We start from the raw sequence: 18,970 nt of genomic DNA, 5'->3' as shown, positions 1-18,970 counted from the left end.
GTAAAGAATCAGCAAGTATCACAGACAATTCAAATAAGGCAAGAAAGGAATAGTCAGGGCTCAACGCATAGGTCTTAACGAAATAAATTGACAAATCAAGAATCCAAATCAATCACTGATATAAGGAGAGAAATATAGGTTTACCATGAATAGCCAGAATGAATATAGACATATAGAACCAGTAGGGAATTGAACCAAGAACCTTAATAGAGGCACATTAGGATAAAAAATCACAAGACATCGAATTAAGCTAAAGAAAAATCACAGGTACCAAAGCATTGAACGAAATCGATGCACAAGTAACTCAGACAAACTCAGAATCCAAACAAAATGTCGAAAAATTAGGGTTTTTAGCATAAATGAGTTAGGGTTGAAGCAACCTTTACAAAATCGATTAAAACACATAAGAAATAGAAGATTAAACACTCAAAATTATCAAACGTTTTGGAGAAAGAAATTTTCGGGAAACCCTAATTTAGGAAAATGGAAAACCATTCGAAAATCAGAAGGCTTTCATAAAAATCAGTGAAATAAGTCCAAACCATCTCAGATCTGTACAGATCTTAGAAGTTCAAAGGAAGAAATTAGGGTTTCGAGAAGAGCAACACAGAGATGAAGAAGTAGGCTTAGAAATCCATAGGTTTAAAGCAAAATAGGAAGATCTTACTCGAAATCGAACCGGAACAACCTGAAACAGGAAAGAAAGGGCCATAGGTGTAAGTGGACTGACCCTGGTCCCTCGAGGACCTTAGAGATGGCAATACCAGCATAGGAGAGGCCATTAGAGGTCGGATGGTGGTGAGAACCCACCATGAACGACAGCAGATTAGTGACGATGAGGGTGAGTTAGGGTTAGGTTTTTGAGAGCATTTGAGAGAAGAGAGGAACAGATGACGGCGGTGAGAGGAGAGGAAATGAGGGGTCTGGGAGAGGTCATTAGGGTTTAATTTAGGTAAGGGGGGATTTGGACCGTTGATCAAAATGATCAACGGCCAGGATTTAGCAAGAAGTGGGTCGGGTAAATAAGGGGTTTGGGCTGGGTAGATTTTGGGCCTGGTTTAATTTGGAATTGGGGTTAAAATTGGGCTAGGTATTTAGGCTAAATTTGAAAATAAGGGGGCCATTTGTTAAATACCCTATTTAATTGATAAAACAATTTCTAGAAAATAACTAATAGGCTATAAAAAATGATTTTTATGCCTAGAAATATTTTAAAATAATTACTTAATATTTTAAAAATATAAAAGGCTATTTTCTGGTAAAATAACGTAATAATACATGCACGGGCTATAATTGCAAAGTAATTGCAACTATATCCCACAAATACAAATGTGGCTATTTGTGCAATAATTGAAACTTAGTACAAATGCAAATCATAAAATTAAGCCACAAAAATTATTATAAAACTATTTGTGATGCAATCAGTGATTGTTTTATAAATAAAATGCTTGGAGAAATTAGTTAAAATATTTTAAAATGCAGAAATTGTATATAAATGCTAATTGATGCCAAAGCATAGTTTTGAAAATATTATAGGAAAAATTGGGTATCAACAATTATATTATTAGTTCAGTTTCAGCTTTTCAGTTATTTTGTTGCCTTACATACTTGGTAAATTATTTCGTACTGACGTTCCTTTTGCTGGGTATGTTGCATTTCATGCCTCCAGGACCTGATAGACAGCTGGATAGACATTCCCAGCAGACAGAGCCAAACATCAGCTTGGTTGGTAAGCTCCACTCCCTCAGAGTTACCAGGTCAACACATTGGAGTCCATATTATATATACAAGTTTTATGTCTAGGTCGAGGCCCTGTCCCGACCAAGGTACAGTTCAGTTATACTTAGAGGCTTGTAGATGAGTCCTATATATTTTGCATATCAATAGATGTTTGTGCCGGCTTCATCAGTCTGCATATATATATATATATATATATATATATATATATATAGCTTTTGGGTATGTTTACCCTCAGATGAGAGACGATATTTTCAGATGATTCAGAATATGGCCTCATTGACCTAAGTTGAGGATTACCCCTCCAAAGTTTACAGTTACAGAGTGGTACGCTCGAGCCAAATATGGCATCGGGTGCCGTCCATGCCTCCCCAGGTTTGGGACGTGACAAACTTTGTATCAAAGCAGTTCTATCCTAGGTAGTCTACAAGTCGTGTCTAGTAGAACCTTGTTTATAGATGTGTTGTGCACCACATTATATACACAAAAAGCTACAAGGCATTTAGAAGTCTATTACCCTTCTTTCAAATCCAAATCATGCTATAGAGCTGAGTCATAAGAGTTCGAGCCAAGACTTATGTTTGCTAATGATATAGAGATGCTTTCAATTAGAAAAAATTACCGCTAGCCAGAGAGCTAATATAGCAACAAGTAAGGGCACTAGTAGAGAGAGGGTTCTTGACAACGTGCCCTTTTTGAGGCACTATCAGATCGTGCATACCAGATGTGCAAATTTCCAGCTTAAGACCCTAAGATAGGAATATCAAATACACCTCGTGAATAGCAGGCCAAGGGAGTATCATAAGGTAAAAGTTTAAGTTTAAACATATAATTGAAGCAAGGTGAAGGAGGGTACGAGGTACCCTATTAATGAAGATTATCAATATTTACAATTTAGGCAGAGAAATACAATTACTCTGAGTTTACTTTCAACAGTAATAGAGGTATGTACAATTGGCCACACCCATCTCAGTTATGCCCAATGGAACCTAATAGATATTATTTAAGAGAATGACAGGATATCAGGATCCAGTTAGGCTTAGAGTAACCCAAAATGGTGGAATGACCCAGGGGGCTAAAAGTGAAACAAGGTTTTATTGAAGTTTTCAGAATAATGTTATAGACAGAAATAATAGCATGAGAATAAGAATAGAGTAAATGAAGCATTACGAGAAAGGTATGATAAATGGGTGATAACGGTAAATCAAAATATGACAAGATGGTAGAGTCTATAGTCAAGTGAAGGAAAAGACAAGAGGTGACAGGCCTTGAGACAATAAGAGAGTATAAGCTGGTGACTCCCACGTGATTACAAACAAGCTAAGTTAGACCCCGGTAGTAATAAAAATTAGTATGGGCTAGTAAACAAGATAAAATCGAATATGATTTACGGACTGAAGGATTTGATAATAGTCATCATTGCGAGAATTTCCAAGATCGCGTCTCGGCAATGATTGAATGGACAACGGAAGAATAACCTTTAAAGGTCATTCAGGAAGACGCTTCCCTAAAGCAAGCACTGTGAGCACAGTTAAGCTTAAGAAACTAAGTGTTCCAGTTACACTAGGTGTCACCCTCGCGCGTAAGAAATTCAGTTTCCCTGGTAGAGAAGGGTTACCTCATGGCGAGTAAGAGTCAATGAAGACGTGAAAAAATGCCAAATATGAAAAGGTAAAACATATATAGGTAAATCTTCATAGCATTAAATGCTAGTATTCCCCTAAAGGGGGGAAGATGGTGTGATCTGGTATTAAGTCGGAGTTACGTAGTTCAAGTAGCTATGGAATAGTAAAGAAAGAATGCGGTAAAAAGGCAAAAGGTATGAGATTGCATTTATTCAGATCCTACAGATATGTTACGACTCCAGAACATTATTCAACCACGATGCCGGGCAGAGGCAATAAGGGTTCCCGACCAGTATGTTATTGATAAATACGTGTGAATGGACACTTGATACATTAGGAGCCAGTGCGAAAGGCAAGTTAAGACAAAAGACATAACACAAGAGAAGTTACATAGAATATAGATATGAGCATGGACTGACAGTAGTTAGCAGTTGATCCAGGAAGAGCCTAGTTATGGCTAGACAAGAGGTCTTAGATAAATCACCAGATCATGCAAGATAAACGTAGTGAAACCCAGCACAGGAAATTCAGCCTCACAGATATGACATCGTAATCCTTGAGAAATACATATAGGAGTTGGGGTAGTTAAAGGTAGCGTATAAGTATTACCGAGATAAAAGAGAGTGTCACTGGGGAGATAGTCAAAATTTTAGTTTAGAAGTAACCCAACGAGCACAAGGGCGCAGAGGTAAGTAACTAAGGATAATTATAGGCGAGTAAGTACGTCAAAAATTTCGTCGGGAATATGATGTAAAAAGCTCCCAGCTTTACATAAGTGAGAGGGTCTTCCCTAAGTGCTACAATGAAAGACTAGCTGAGAAAATAAGGAATAAGGCTTCAACATAAGCATAGTGACCTAAACAAGAAATGATCTTGTAACAACAGTCTCACTACAACATTTTATGCACTCTATGACAAAGTGGCACCTGTCGTGACTAAGGAATGGGAAGTAAAATCAAAAGTAATATCCAAGATAATATGAGTTGCACGAAATTCAAATAGGTGTGGGCAGAAAGATAAGCCAAGTATTCATGCAACAAGTGGCAAAACGATCAGGAAAACTAATTGCTTACTTTTAAAGAAAGCTGAGAAGGCACGAAAGGAATTATTTGATCAATGACCCAGAATTAGTTACATTATGAATGCACTTAGGATTTTGGACTATTATCTATGCAGCATATATGTTGACATTCCTACAGTTATACGATATAAGTTAAAAGAAAGAATTGAGTCCACCTCACAGACAAAGGCTTGAATTGTTAGAAGATTATATTATGGATGTTTCATAGCGCCCACGAAAGGTGAAAGCAATAAATAATACCCTAAGCTGGAGATCGGAAGATAGCTTAAGCCTACTTAAAGGCTGAGAGAAAAGAGGAAACTAAAGAGTTACACCAAGTAAGTAAATCAAGAGTCTGATTATTAGATCTAGATAATAATAGAAATCATGATTCAGAACATTGCAGAATCACTCTTAATATCAGAGGTATGATAGAGATAGTACAACGGCCATTTTCTATAACGGCTCTATAATAAAGCCAGTTGGAAAAGTACCAGCCTCATAAGGAGTAAGTATGAAGCTCTCACCAAATTGTGTATGCACTAGAGGTGCAAGTATTGCAGCAGATCTTCAAGTTGTGGACGTGAATTCCACCTATGTGGAAGGAAGGTTATGAAAGCGATAAAAGATAAAATGCAAGATTTAAAGACAAGAAAGGTAAAGATAAAGAAGGTAGAGATACTAAAGTGCAGAAGGTTGTGAAAAGTCCATACTTCAGATAGAGGGCTAGAAGCGTTGTGATTCAGTATTAACAAATAATAGTGGTGTCGTAAGTGACATATCTTCTAGCCTATGGTTTCCAAGTACCGAGAGGTCTAGTGAAGAGAGTAAAGAAGAGTTAGAGATGATATGATGTCTTGCTCGAAGTTCCAGAATAACTTCAGGAAATCTATGGTGCTAGCAAGTTAAAGGAAGGTTGCGAGTAGTATAAATAGATATGTGTAGGTCGCAAGCTAAAATATGGTAGAGCGACAAGTTTATAGGTAGACAGGAGTAAGGATAAGAAAAGGTGAATGAGAAGGTGACGAGAATAAGTAAGTCCTCGGGATTAAACCCATCAAAACTAGAGAGCTGATGGTTTCTATAAATTATAAAAAGCTCAGTATAGCTTGAATGAACTCAAAGGAGTTTAAGACTATGGGCATTTAGAAATGATGAAATGTTGCCCTGGTAGTAGAATGAGAGTGTAATTATGATAAATGATAAGAGGATGACAATTAGGGCTTCGATTGAGTAATAATTCAAAGAAAAGTCATTTCATGAATTGCATGGGAGTAGAATACCCCCCATAAGTTGAATCATGTTGGGATGCTATAACATATGGAATATGGTTATTGAAGTTTACTATCATTCCTAGGTGGATCAGGCAAATAACTGTAGATGTTCCCGATGAGACATGAGTCCTAGTGAAAATGTATTACGTAAGAGGTTTCAAGCTATCAATGGTAGATTATAGATCAAAATTAAGGTAAATCAACAATAGATGGATAAAGGTTACAAAGTATGAAATGAAATTAGGTTGTCATTCTTAAGATGAACAGTAGTGAGGAAGCATTAAGGGACTTAAATTTATACATATAGGATAAGCAGAGAGAGATAACCTAGAGTTGGATAGCATACCTTGGTAATAATAAATCAAAGTAAGTTTCGTGGTATAGCATAAGCTACCTAGATATAGTAAAGCCATAAGCATAGTTAACCGAGGGTATGAAACAAGATATAGCAATAGTCGTAAGTTCGACAAGTACCGAGCGAAAAACTTCAGTACACCTATAGATGCTTAGAGGGACAGCTTGTCATAGTTCTTTATATATTCACAAAGTGAGGCCTAGAGATTGGCTAAAAGCTGGAGGACAAAGGAGAGAAGAGTTACATAGTCGCACATATGAGGACAGAGTCATAGAGGCTGCATGACATAATAGTTACGAGATTGGAAGAATTCCGACCGCAAGTCGTGGTGTGAGAAAGAGGCCTAAAGGGGGGAGTGCCCTAGCCAATGGAATTATTCACACAACAGTTGCCTAGATGGAAAGAACAGTAGTAATAAGAGCTATAGGTTATGAGACTGATAAGTGCATCATCCAACATTCGAGGACGAATGCTCCAAAAGGATGAATAATGTTACACCCCATGTTTTTGTACGTAAGATTACGTCTTAAGTCAATTGAATTAGGGGATGATATACCTACCAAATTGAAGATCTAAGAGTCTAGTTTCAAACGCATTAAACCGTTCATCAATATGATATCGGAGTAGAGAGATATTTGCATTTTTGCAAGACCACGCAAGCAACTCTCAATGGGACCCACTTAGGCGGTGGACGACCCTTGAACATTTTAAAGGGCTTGGACGGCTTATTTTTGGTCATTTTCGACCAAGGACAGTTCCCAAACTCTTTCAACACCTCTCTAAAAGTTCTCAAGGGTTCCAAGTTGAATCCAATGGTGTTTTACCTAAACCTAACCTTAAAAGTTAGCCTAAGTGAAGAAGAGAGTCTCTATGGTGTTGTGATGTGATTAAGGGTGCTTATAAGCTAAGGGAAGCTTTGGTTCGAGTTTTTCCAGATTATTTTAGGTATGTATAACACCCTATTTCTTGGGATTAATCTTATCTATGTGTTGGTTAAGTTATTTGGATGAAGAATTATAAGATAGAACTTGAAGTTGTATAAGAAATTGTTGCCTCTTATTGGACTATTTTGGAGTTGTATATGTGACTTCATATGGCTGGAAATCGTGGGGAATAGCTTGGTTATTGTATACGACAAAAATCAAAGGGTCCAATTTTGTGACCATTGAGGCACCTCGTAAAGACCGCCCCCGGAAGGCTCGAATTTCAGCTCGGGGCTCGACCCTGAGGGTTCTCAATGACAGACCTCGAGGCAGTGCAAATCAGCGGCTATGATGGACTAATGGGAAGTTCCCAAGGCACGTGACTAAAGCTGACCAAGTCTATTAGGCTAGTACGATCCCGTACCATGGCATTAAATGGCAGTGCCAGCTATTATCTTTGTAATAAATGCATTTGTACTATGTTGGGATTCCCCCTCAGATATAAAGGGGACCCTTGTCACTTTGTAAAGGGAATGACACAATGTATACAACATATAACATTCAATACAAGAACATTCTCTCCTCTCTAACTTACAATTTCTCTCTTTGTTCTATTACTCACATTTATTGCTTACATTTGCTGGTGTTCTATTAATTGTTATTCATTTATTGCTTATTATTGATCATAAAGAGCCTTTATCAAAGCTCTCAAAGCTGTTAGACCTTCATCGACTACTCTTAGCTAAGCCTCCAACTCGACCTCGAGGCCCCGTATATGCCAGATCGAGGCCCCGATTTCTTGCCATTCAGTTAGATTATTATACTATCTTCAAACTATTATCTTATTTTCTAATCTCTCACCTAGCATCTATTGCCTAACAACTAGCATAAAAACAGATCACCTATTTTTTGAACTACAAAATCAAATCTAACTGTAATTACCATTTTCAAGGTAAACAGTTTGGCGCCCACCGTGGGGCTAAAAATAATAGTGATTGTTATCTTGCTGGTTTACTACATAACGCAAGTTATCTTTCACACTTTTCTTGTCCAAGAATCTTTGATTTCAGGTCAAAATGTCTAACTCAGTGAATGCGTATGAAAACAACGGACTTGAAGACCATGGAGAGAATGGTGTAGCTGTTCCAGGTATTGGTGTACCACCACGAAACCCTGAGGACGCACTAGAGCCAATCCCTGCGGATGTGGTCTCACATGATGCTCAACACGTCGATATAAGCTCCCACACTAACAAGAGTGTACGCAAAGGAGACCCACAAGAAGCTCACAAAACCCCAGCTCGGGAGGAACAAGAGGTTAGCCTTCACGTTATTTTGGAAATGTTACAGGCACAACAGCTGGCGATTGCTCAACTGCAAAGCCATCAAAAAACTCCAAGCACGGCAGCACCGGAAACGGCTCCTCGAGCCGAACAGGTACTGGAAAGATCGAGTAACAACGGGTCAGCAGCCGACCCTGCTATTATGAAGATGCTCGAGGACCTCACAAAGAGGATTGAATCGGGCGAGAAAATGATAGAAGTCATCGACAAAAAGGTGGAGACCTACAAATCGAGGGTGGATCAGATCCCAGGCGCACCCGAAATTCGTGCAAAAGCCATTCCCGTCAAATGCCACTACAAAGCCCATCCCGAAGAAATTCAGAATGCCCAACCTTCCAAAGTACAACGGAACCTCATATCCCAACGAGCACGTCAGTGCTTACACTTGTACGGTGAAGGGCAATGACCTAAGGGACGACAAGATTGAATCTGCCCTGCTAAAAAAGTTCGGAGAAACACTATCGAAAGGAGACATGATGTGGTATCACAACCTAGCTCCGAATTCAATAGACTCATTTGCCATGCTGGCAGATTGCTTCATAAAGGCATATGCCGGTGCCATCAAGGTGGCTACAAGGAAATCCGATGTCTTCAAAATCAAGCAAAGAGAAAGCGAGATGCTGCGCGAGTTTGTATCCCGCTTTCAAATGGAGCGAATGGAATTCACCAGTCTCCAATGACTGGGCAGTGCAAGCTTTCACCCAAGGCTTGAACGAACGAAGCTAGGTGGCTTCGAAGTAGCTGAAGCAGAATTTGGTCGAATATCCCGCCGTGACTTGGTCGGATGTCCACAACCGATATCAATCAAAGATCAGGGTCGAGGACGACCAACTGGGATCCCCCTCGGGCTCGGTGTATCCAAGCAGACTCCTAGCAAAGGATCCAAAGCCAAACAAGGAAAGGTACCAACCGTACATTGAAGATCGAAGAAACGCCCCAATGCGAAATATACCCCGGAACGACCGAAGGACAGATCGAGGTCAGAATCCTCGGGGACTCATAAATTGAGCCGGATTCGACAGATACACAGGGCCGATAGAGGCACCCCGGTAATCCGAGTATAACTTCAACATTGATGTTTCGTACATCATGTCAGCCATAAGTAAAATCAAGACCACCAGGTGGCCAAGGCCCGTACAATTAGATCTGTCACAGAGGAACCCTAACATGGTGTGCGAATTTCACGGCACACACGGTCAAAGGACCGAAGATTGCAGATAGCTCCGGGAAGAAGTAGCCCGATTACTCAGCAGAGGGCACCTCCGAGAGTTCCTTAGTGACCGGGCCAAAAATCAGTTCGGGGAAAGAGAGGCGAACAGGGAAAACAAAACAAATGAGCTACGACACGTCATCCATATGATTGTTGGGGGAGTCGACATCCCATAGGAACCCACTATTAGAAGAACAAAAATATCCATCACCAGGGAAAAGCGAACTCGAGGTTATATACCCGAGGACGCCCTCACATTCAGCGATGAAGACATCGAGACCCTGTCTCAGCCTCATAACGATGCACTGGTAATTTATTTTCTTGTGAATACATTCCAAATTAAATGTGTACTTGTGGATCCAGGTAGCTCGGCCAACATTATCAGTTCAAGGGTCGTGGAGCAGCTCGGACTACTCGACCAGATCGTGCCCGCCTCTCGAATCCTCAACGGATTTAATATGGCGAGCGAGACAACCAAAGGGGAAATCACCCTCCAGGTCAACGTGGCCAAAACAACACAAAATGCCAAATTCTATGTCCTCGATAGAGACATAAGGTACAACACCTTGCTCGGAAGGCCATGGATTCACTGCATGAGAGCAGTACCATCAACCCTTCACCAAATGATGAAGTTCTCGATGAAAGACGGAATAAAAACCATATGTGGGGAACAACATGCATCGAGGGAGATGTTCGCGGTGCACGATGTGGCACCGCCATCTACACCTCCAACATCGAAGGAGCCAAAGGATAAGCAAACAATGAGGTAGTAATCACGAGACACATTCTCGGCTACACCCGAATAAAACAAGCAAAGGACTGTGCCGCGTCCTCGGAGCAAACACTGAAGGCATATCGAGGCTCAAAGCGCCATCGCCACTAAGGTATAACCATCTCCCTTTTTATTTACATCTTACACTAACCTTTGTGCAGATGTCCGATCAGAACAGTCGAAGCGTTGTCCGGCTCAAAGACCTTAATGTTTCAAAGCATATGTTGCACTCTTTTCCTTCGATCAGATTTTATCCCAAGAAGGGTTTTACCGAAAAGGTTTTTAACGAGGCAACACCTATAGTCTACCTAAGGAAACTTTCACAAGTACTCAAGGCTTCTCTTCAATCAACCTCGAACACTGGGGGGCATCCCCTCGGAAGATCACCTTCTCGAAGAAGCCAAGACGAGCCAAAAGGGTCTCGGTAGGAAAACGATGTATAGAGCCAAGCGGTTGAATGAACCGTGTCCGGATAGAATAATTGAGCCCTTGACGGCAAAAACATGTATACTTGTGCCAAGTAATCAAAGAATATTTCCTCCTCCATCAAAACACTTTACGCTTCAAAGATGTATGATACTTTTACAAGAAACAGCTTCAGAGCCAGAAATTTCCCGAACACTCGGGGACTGACGCCAAAAACTCGAGGCCGCATGACCTTCGGGTCAGAAACTTTGAACTCATAAGCCCTCAATGAGGCAACGCCAAGTTTAAAAAGAATGGCTCCAGAACCAAAAAACTTTTGACGTCTCGGGGACTGTTGTCGATTATCATCCCGTCAAGATATAAGAAACTCAAAGTCGTAAGAACCCAAGCGGGCAGCCTCGAGTCTGAAAGCCCTCCATGTGGCAATATTAGAAAATGTAAGACCTCCACGAGGCATTACCAACAATATAAGACCTCTATAAGGCAACACCAAAACTGTAAGACCTCAAGCAAGGCATGAACCATACTTGTACCAAGTAACTCATCTGTAAGACCTCAAGTAAGGCATGAACCATACTTGTACCAAGTAACTCATCTATAAGACCTTACAAAAGGCATAATCCCGATCTCAAAAGTTGAGGCTATATATCCGAACTTATAAGACCCCTAAAAAGGCGTACCCTCGATATAGACGCTGAAACTACTTCACTCAAGGACTAAAAGGCTCCGGCCAAACACAGTGACTACAGTCACAAGGTTGTACCAGCCAAACTAACGCGACTCGGGGATGCCCGACCGTCGCAATAAAATCACAGGCCTTCAATTACTTCGAAAAGAACCGGTTAATCAGGCTACCCTCAACACAAGAAAAAGAGCTTCGATCATATTAGCTCCAAACAATAGGCTTCGAAAAAATTCAGCCATCGAGCGAAACCTCCCGAGGTGCTCATTTATTGCTACATAACGGCTCACAATCGAGGCTCTTATCAAGCCGTCGAAGAGTCAGGCGAACACAAAAACTTCAAAAATTCTTTCACGAGGGAAAATAAAGCCTATATTAGAGGTCATACCGACCCAATGCGTAAGACCAATGCTGCCAGCCCATATTAGAGGTCGTACCGACCCGATGCGTAAGAGCCAATGCCGCCAGCCCATATTAGAGGTCGTACCGACCCAATGTGTAAGAGCCAATGCCGCTAGCCCATATTAGAGGTCGTACCGACCCAATGCGTAAGAGCCTGAGGGCCGGCTTTAAATTTAAAAACTTGAGGGTCAATGAGCTCGAGTCGAAATCCGACTCGGAGACCGAGCCCGAAATAGTTAACTAAAAAATCCTAAAGGCAGATACGTAAGAGCCACTATCGCCAGCCTAAACTAAAGGTCGTACCGACCTAAATGCATAAGAGCCCTTGTTGCCAGCTTAGATCAGAGGTCGTACCGACCAAATGCGCAAAAGCCTACAGGCCAACCTAACGACCCTCAGAGCCGAATTGTACACCTGAGGGTCATTACTCGAAGTCCAGTTCTCCTGGACAATCATCGACCAACGTGTAAAAGAAAGACATACGCAAGCAAACAGAAATTCATGGAAAGAGAAAACCGAAAGGTTTCTTTACATACACGCACGTACGAAACAATGCAAGGCTACATTTACAAAGTTCTCTAAGAACATTGTACAAAGAATCAAAGAGGACAAGCCTAGTTTAATTTCCCCTCGAGGACTGCGGCCCCGTCGGCCTCTTCTCCATTATCTTCGGCATCAGACACGAGGAGTTTGGCGTCATATTCATCCGCCTTGGCATGCACTATCTCTTCCGAGATATCAAAGCCCCTAGCATGAATCTCTTCGAGGGTTTCCCTCTGAGATCTACGCCGGGCATATTCATTGCTTCTGCTCTCTCAATCAGAAGCCCCTCTCAGCTCAGCCCGAGCTTCAGCGGCGTCTTTTAAATAGACACCCACTTTCTTATCGGCCCTAGCCCAAATCCCTTCAGCTTCAGCCCGGGCGTCCATGATCTAGGCCTTCATCTCTAAAAGGTCGGACTCGAGCTTCGCAATCTTGGTCTCCTGAAATGAGTTGCTCCCAAAGGCATTCCGGAGCTGCGCCTCGAGGGCAGAAACCTTGGCCAAAGCATTCTTCATGGCCGCAACATGGGCATCTATCTGAGCCCTTAGTCTGTTACATTCATACCTGGCCTGGACAACCTCGCCCCAAAGGCGTTCAAGATCCTCTGTCTTGCTCTACAACTGAAATATCAAAACATTAATCTCCAAGGATAGAAAAAGAAGCATGCATTCTCTCGGAGCAAAGGTTACCTATTTCTCAAGGTGGCTTTTGTAGTTCAGACTCCGATTTGCCTCGTATCGCAGGTATACCGACTCATCTCCCCTTTTATCACAAAGAAGCCTGCGGGATTTCTCCCCATCCAAGGCTCTTCTCAACATAGATTCATAGCAGAGCAACTCGGACTTGAGCTTATTAAAGGCCTGTGAAAAAGAAGCTCAATAAGAAAATAAAAAAGTGCAAAACTGAAAAGCCAAAACAATCGATCAGAACTCACTATAGAACTGAGCCTCTGAGCCTCCTCAAAGGTTGAGCGCACATCTACTGGCCTGGTCTCATCGACCCCAGTAGAACCACTCCCGATGGGAATATGATCACTTGACACCCTGCCTGGCTTAGGCGACCCCTGGCCTCGAACATCCCTCGAAGTACCTTCGACAGGAGTTGAAGACAACGGCAGAACACCTACATCCCTCGAAGTACATTCGAAGGGAACAGAAGGCGGCGGCAAAGGGGGAACCATTTTTCCTGGGCTAGAAGCCCCGCATGCTGTAGGCTCGGCCGATACATCTTCTTTGAGCCTTCGGGAAGGGCTTGCCTCGCTATGAGCACCTTCGTCTTTCGAAGGTCTTCTCCGTTTGTTGTTATTCCTCGGTCCCGAAACTGATGATCCTTCCTCCTCTCCGAGAGGGCATGATCTCATCATCAGGGAATTACCTAATGCCTGCAGTGACGGAGTTAACACACATAAAAGAAAATACCTTCCAAAGGGAATGAACCGCACAGCGCGTACCGTGGCATTTGGCCTCCCATCTATCCTTTGACAGGCCTCGCCACTTACGCCCATCGTAGGTTGCGCGAGCTGCCAGCTTCAGGGTCCAATCCGCCAAGTCTAGGACCTCATATGGCATCCACGGGATTGCTGTAAAAAAAGAAAGGAAAACATCTTTACGGAGCCCGCCTCCACCATGAAAAATATGATAAAAACGCAAGTGTACCACTTACGCATAAAATTACATATCTCAAAAAATGGTAGGAACTCCACAGGGATAATATCAACGGTCCTTACTCGAATGAATCGATTCATCCACCCTCGGTCCCCATCTTCTTCATCATCGACAACAAAGGTCCTGACGGGTCGGCATCGCAAAGCTATAAGGCCTCGGCAATGATAGGGTCGGTTCAATCTGATGAGACGGGTAAGGGTGAACTCGAGCCCGGCTTCCTCCACAAAGAACCTCATCATCAGCACTATCCACCAGAACGACGGGTGAACCTGTGCAAGGGTATCCCGATATCTTTGACAGAAGTCAAGCACGACTCTATCGAGAGGGCCCAGCGTGAAGGGGTACGTATATACGTGTAAAAACTCCTCTGTATGAGTTGTGATGTTCTCTTCCGGGGAAGGTACCTGCAGTACCACCTTTTCTCCCCATCCGCAATCTCTCCTCACTGCCTCGAGGTGTTCCTCTCCTATTGATGAAGTGAACCTCGATGCGTGATCCCAATGGTCCTCGAGATGGGGAGGTCTCTCTAACGAAAGGTCCCCCTCGAGACAAAGCATCTTGAGGCTGGCTCACCAGACGCCGGCGGTGTACCACCGATTGAGTGGGAAGAAGAGGCAAAACCCTCCTTTTCTTGGTGAACGGATTTGGGTGTAGCAGCCATGGCCATGATAAAACAAGAAAAGGGAAATGGAAACTCGGGCGAAAACTTTGAATTAAAATGGTGAAAAAGCTGAAGCGAGGAAGAAGAATTCTATGAAAAGGGATAGCTGCTCAAAATAGCGGAATCCTCAGAAAAGAGGGAAATAAACTCATATATAAAGCAGGTGGCGATTGTCCGCCTACCCTAAAGGCCAATTAATTCCAACTAGGTCGTTATCGCCTTCGGGGAGATGGTCGGCAGGATCACTTAAATCATTTCATGAACGTGTCATACGGTTGACGTTGTCGCACAAACGTTCGAAGGATCAAAAACCTCCGCATCAATATCACTCTAAACCTCAAGATGGTGCCCGATCTTGAGGATATCTATCAAAATGAAAATAGGCTTTAAGGAGCCATCAATATCACTCTAAGCCTCGAGGTGGTGCCCGATCTCGAGGATATCTGTCAAAATGAAAGTAGGCTTTAAGGAGCCATTAATATCACTCTAAGCCTCGAGATGGTATCCTATCTCAAGGATCTCTGTCAAAACGAAAAAAAAGCTCTAAGAAGCTATTCATATGAACCTAACTTCGAGGGTTACCCTATCTCGAGGATTTCTGCTAATACAAGTGCGGTTCATTCACCCGATTCTTTGGCCCTCGAGCTACCTGCGCCCGAGCCAGTTCTCACTCGAGAATTACGAATAAAGCCTTAGGGATATTTTCGCCTTCAGATAAAGATTAAACGCCCTCACGGTTACTTTAGTACAGGGGCCATGCGAGTCCAAGCGTACCTTCATCCGGGGTCTATCTATAACGCCTCAAGGCTATCTTCACTCTAAGTTCAAATCAAGTTTTTTAGGCCGCCCGAGCTCGAGCAAACTCTCACTCGGGGACTATCTGTGAAAGTCTAAGGTTATCTTTGTTCTCAGATGTTCGAGCAAATTCTCCCTCGAGGACTATCAACGGGGCCTAAAAGGCTAAAATTCGTTTTAAAATTTGAGGCCTCACTCTCGCTCAATTCAAAGCTAGAGGTCCCGGCATCCTAAGTTTGTATCAATTCAATCTGGGCTTAGTCCGAGGAACGACAAAGGGTTCCAGGGAATATCGTATTAACCAATCAGGAACCGATGGAATACCTATGCCCGGGTCCGGTAGTCGGACCGATCGGTAAAGTCACATGCTTAGATTCTTCACAAACGCAAATAAGGGAAAATCCAACACAAATATGAGACAAATTGAAGAAACATTTTTGTATTAATAAATGATGATTACAAAAGCCCACAGAGGGTCCTTACACATGATTACAAAAGCCCACGGAGGGACCTTACACAGAAACAATGAAGCAAAAAATAACAGCTAATAGTCTAATCTACTCTCGGAGGTACACCCTCGGTGGCAATTTCTGCAAGAACCATTCCCTCGGAGATCCTATCTCGACCTTCCAAACGACGTCTTCGAGAACCTCCTCCGAAGCAGAAAAAGATGAAAAAGCAGAAAAAGATGAAGAAGTGGCTGGGTGAAAATTTTGGCGAGTATGGGTATCGCCAGCGCTACTATTGGGGAGCCACTTCTTGAGACATTGCACCGGTGTGGGATGCAACAGTTAGTAGATGACGCCGCTTCACTCCGGGGAAGGCAGAAGGGGTAAAGCGCCACACCAGGTGGAAGTAAGAGGGATGAGCAGCAGTTCACGGCCCGCATATCCACTGTTGCGGGGATGTTATGAGAGATGAGCAGTAGTTAACGGTCCACATATCCCCTGATACGAAGATAACCTGATATTCCTCCCATATTATTTCGGGCCAACAACAACAACAAACCAGTGCAATCCCGCTCAGTAGGGGAAAGCTCTAAGAAAGAGCTATAACATAACTGGCGAGAACACTGCCGTGTGACCTTACAGCCACGGGCTTTAAACATGGGAAATCAAGTTGGATGAGGACGAAGAGAAGAAAGGAGTTGAAGGTTGTTGAAGAATGACTGAATGAAGTTTTGATTCAAGAAAGCTTCCTTTTACAGAAAGGAGGTAGCGTAACCAACAGTGCAATCAATGCCTTTGGGAAACGTATCAACAAGGTGCAATCAATGTTTTTTGGGAGACGGATCGGCGGCGATATTATCACTTTGAGAAAATAAACTGGCGCTACATTGAATGCTTCTAGAAAGACGTACCGATGGGATGTCTCAGTTATCACAAAAGCTCACATCATAAGCATAATGTCATCACAAAAGGCTCGAGGAGATCGGTGTCAAAATCGTTTCTTATCATTTTAATCTAAGAAACGCAGGGACTATCTGTATACGGCAAAAATCAGAGGGTCCGATTTTATGACCATTGAGGCACCTCGTAAAAACCACCCCCAGAAGGCTCGAAGTTCATCTCGGGTCTGGATCCCGAGGGTTCTCAATGATCAACCACAAGGCAGTGCAAATCAGCGGCTATGATGGACTAATAGGAAGTTCCCAAGGCACGTGACTAAAGCTGACCAAGTCTATTAGGCTAGTACGATCCCGTACCATGGCATTAAATGGTAGTGCCAGCTATAATCTTTGTAATAAATGTATTTGTACTATGTTGGGATTCCCCCTCAGATATAAAGGGGACCCTTGTCACTTTGTAAAGGGCATGACACAATGTATACAATATACAACATTCAATACAAGAACATTCTCTGCTCTCTAACTTAAACACTCTCTCTCTTTGTTCTATTACTCACAATTATTGCTTACATTTGCTGTGTTCTATTAATTGTTCTTCATTTATTGCTTACTATTGATCATAAAGAGCCTTCATCAAAGCTCTCAAAACTGTTAGACCTTCATCGACTACTCTTAGCTAAGCGTCCAACTCGACCTCGAGGCCCCGTATATGCCAGCTCGAGGCCCCGATTTCTTGCCATTCGGTTTGATTATTATACTATCTTCAAACTCTTATCTTATTCTCTAATCTCTCACCTAGCATCTATTGCCTAGCAACTAGCATAAAAACAGATCACGTATTTTTAGAACCACAAAATCAAATCTAATTGTAATTACTATTTTCAAGGTAAACGCTTATAATGTTCTTATTGTTTTTATGCTTGTCAATATGTTGAGTATGTTGATGATGTTGTAAATAGGAGATAAAGCAACCACACAATACCTAGAAGTTGTTCATGTTATTGTTATTGTTTTATCCTGTTGGGCTGTTTGATATTACTTTTATGATGGATATGAGGTTGGAATGTCATGTCAATATATATATATGCTGGACCTATTGTTGGTGTTGTAAGTAGAGGGGAGATGGGAAAAAGAGTTGGGGTTTGGTTCCAATCCAAGCTTGCCACTCGTCGTGTTAAATAACAATTTTGTGTGTGACATTTGTGCACTTGTTGTTGTGTAGATTGATAGGTGTTGTTGGGCTGTTAGTATATGATATTGGAGAAGGCCCTTATTACAGTGGAGATGCTGCCCAAATTTACATAAATGAGCTACTAGCTTAAGTTACTGACCTGACCTTTACTCAGCACCGATTTTGAATTTCCTTATGCTATGGTAGACTGAGTTGAGTTGTTTGAAGAGTTGCTTGGAAGCTATAAAGAACTCAAAGTGGTTATGGTATGTTAAGGCTAAACCTTTCCTTCATTTTGGCATGATCTCGTACCTACATGTGTTTGATAACGAGACATAAAGAGATGTTCGTATTCCTGAATTTATTCATATTATCCTAGTCTCATAAGTTACAGTATTCTCCCTTATTGGGACTTTCTATTTAGTTAAAAATTGTCTTCTTTCAGCCAAGACAGCAGAGAGTCTATATATATACAGTATTAAAGTATATTCACCACCACCGAGCTATAATCGATGGGCAGGCCCCTGTTGGGCAACCTCCGATCAGATGGTAAGTTATATACCGAGCCTACTGTGGCTGAGCGCCCATGAGCGAGCCCAGAATGGTTGAGATACAGATCCTAGTATGGTCGAGCGCCTATGAGCGAGCCTACTATGGCAGAGCAGTTATATGTACCTGTAGACATGTGATTTTTGACCCTCCCCAAGATTTTTCATATTTTAGCACGTAAATATTTAATTTAGGCCTAATATAGATATCTCAACTAATTTTTACTCTTTTACTTTATTTTATTACAAGAAAAACGAAAATTACAAAAATTGTTCCATTAATGTTTTGTAGTCATTTTTAATCTTGAAAAATACCAAAAAAAAAATAGTTTATTTTAACGGTCAATCTTATTTTGATAGTTATTTTACATAAGTAGGATTAATTAATAAATGAGATCGCATTTTTAATCCCTAGTCGCCTTTTGCCAACAT

This window comes from Nicotiana attenuata, unplaced genomic scaffold (assembly GCF_001879085.1).
Source record: "Nicotiana attenuata strain UT unplaced genomic scaffold, NIATTr2, whole genome shotgun sequence".
Classification (NCBI taxonomy): domain Eukaryota; kingdom Viridiplantae; phylum Streptophyta; class Magnoliopsida; order Solanales; family Solanaceae; genus Nicotiana; species Nicotiana attenuata.
Note: the sequence above shows the minus strand (reverse complement) of the source record.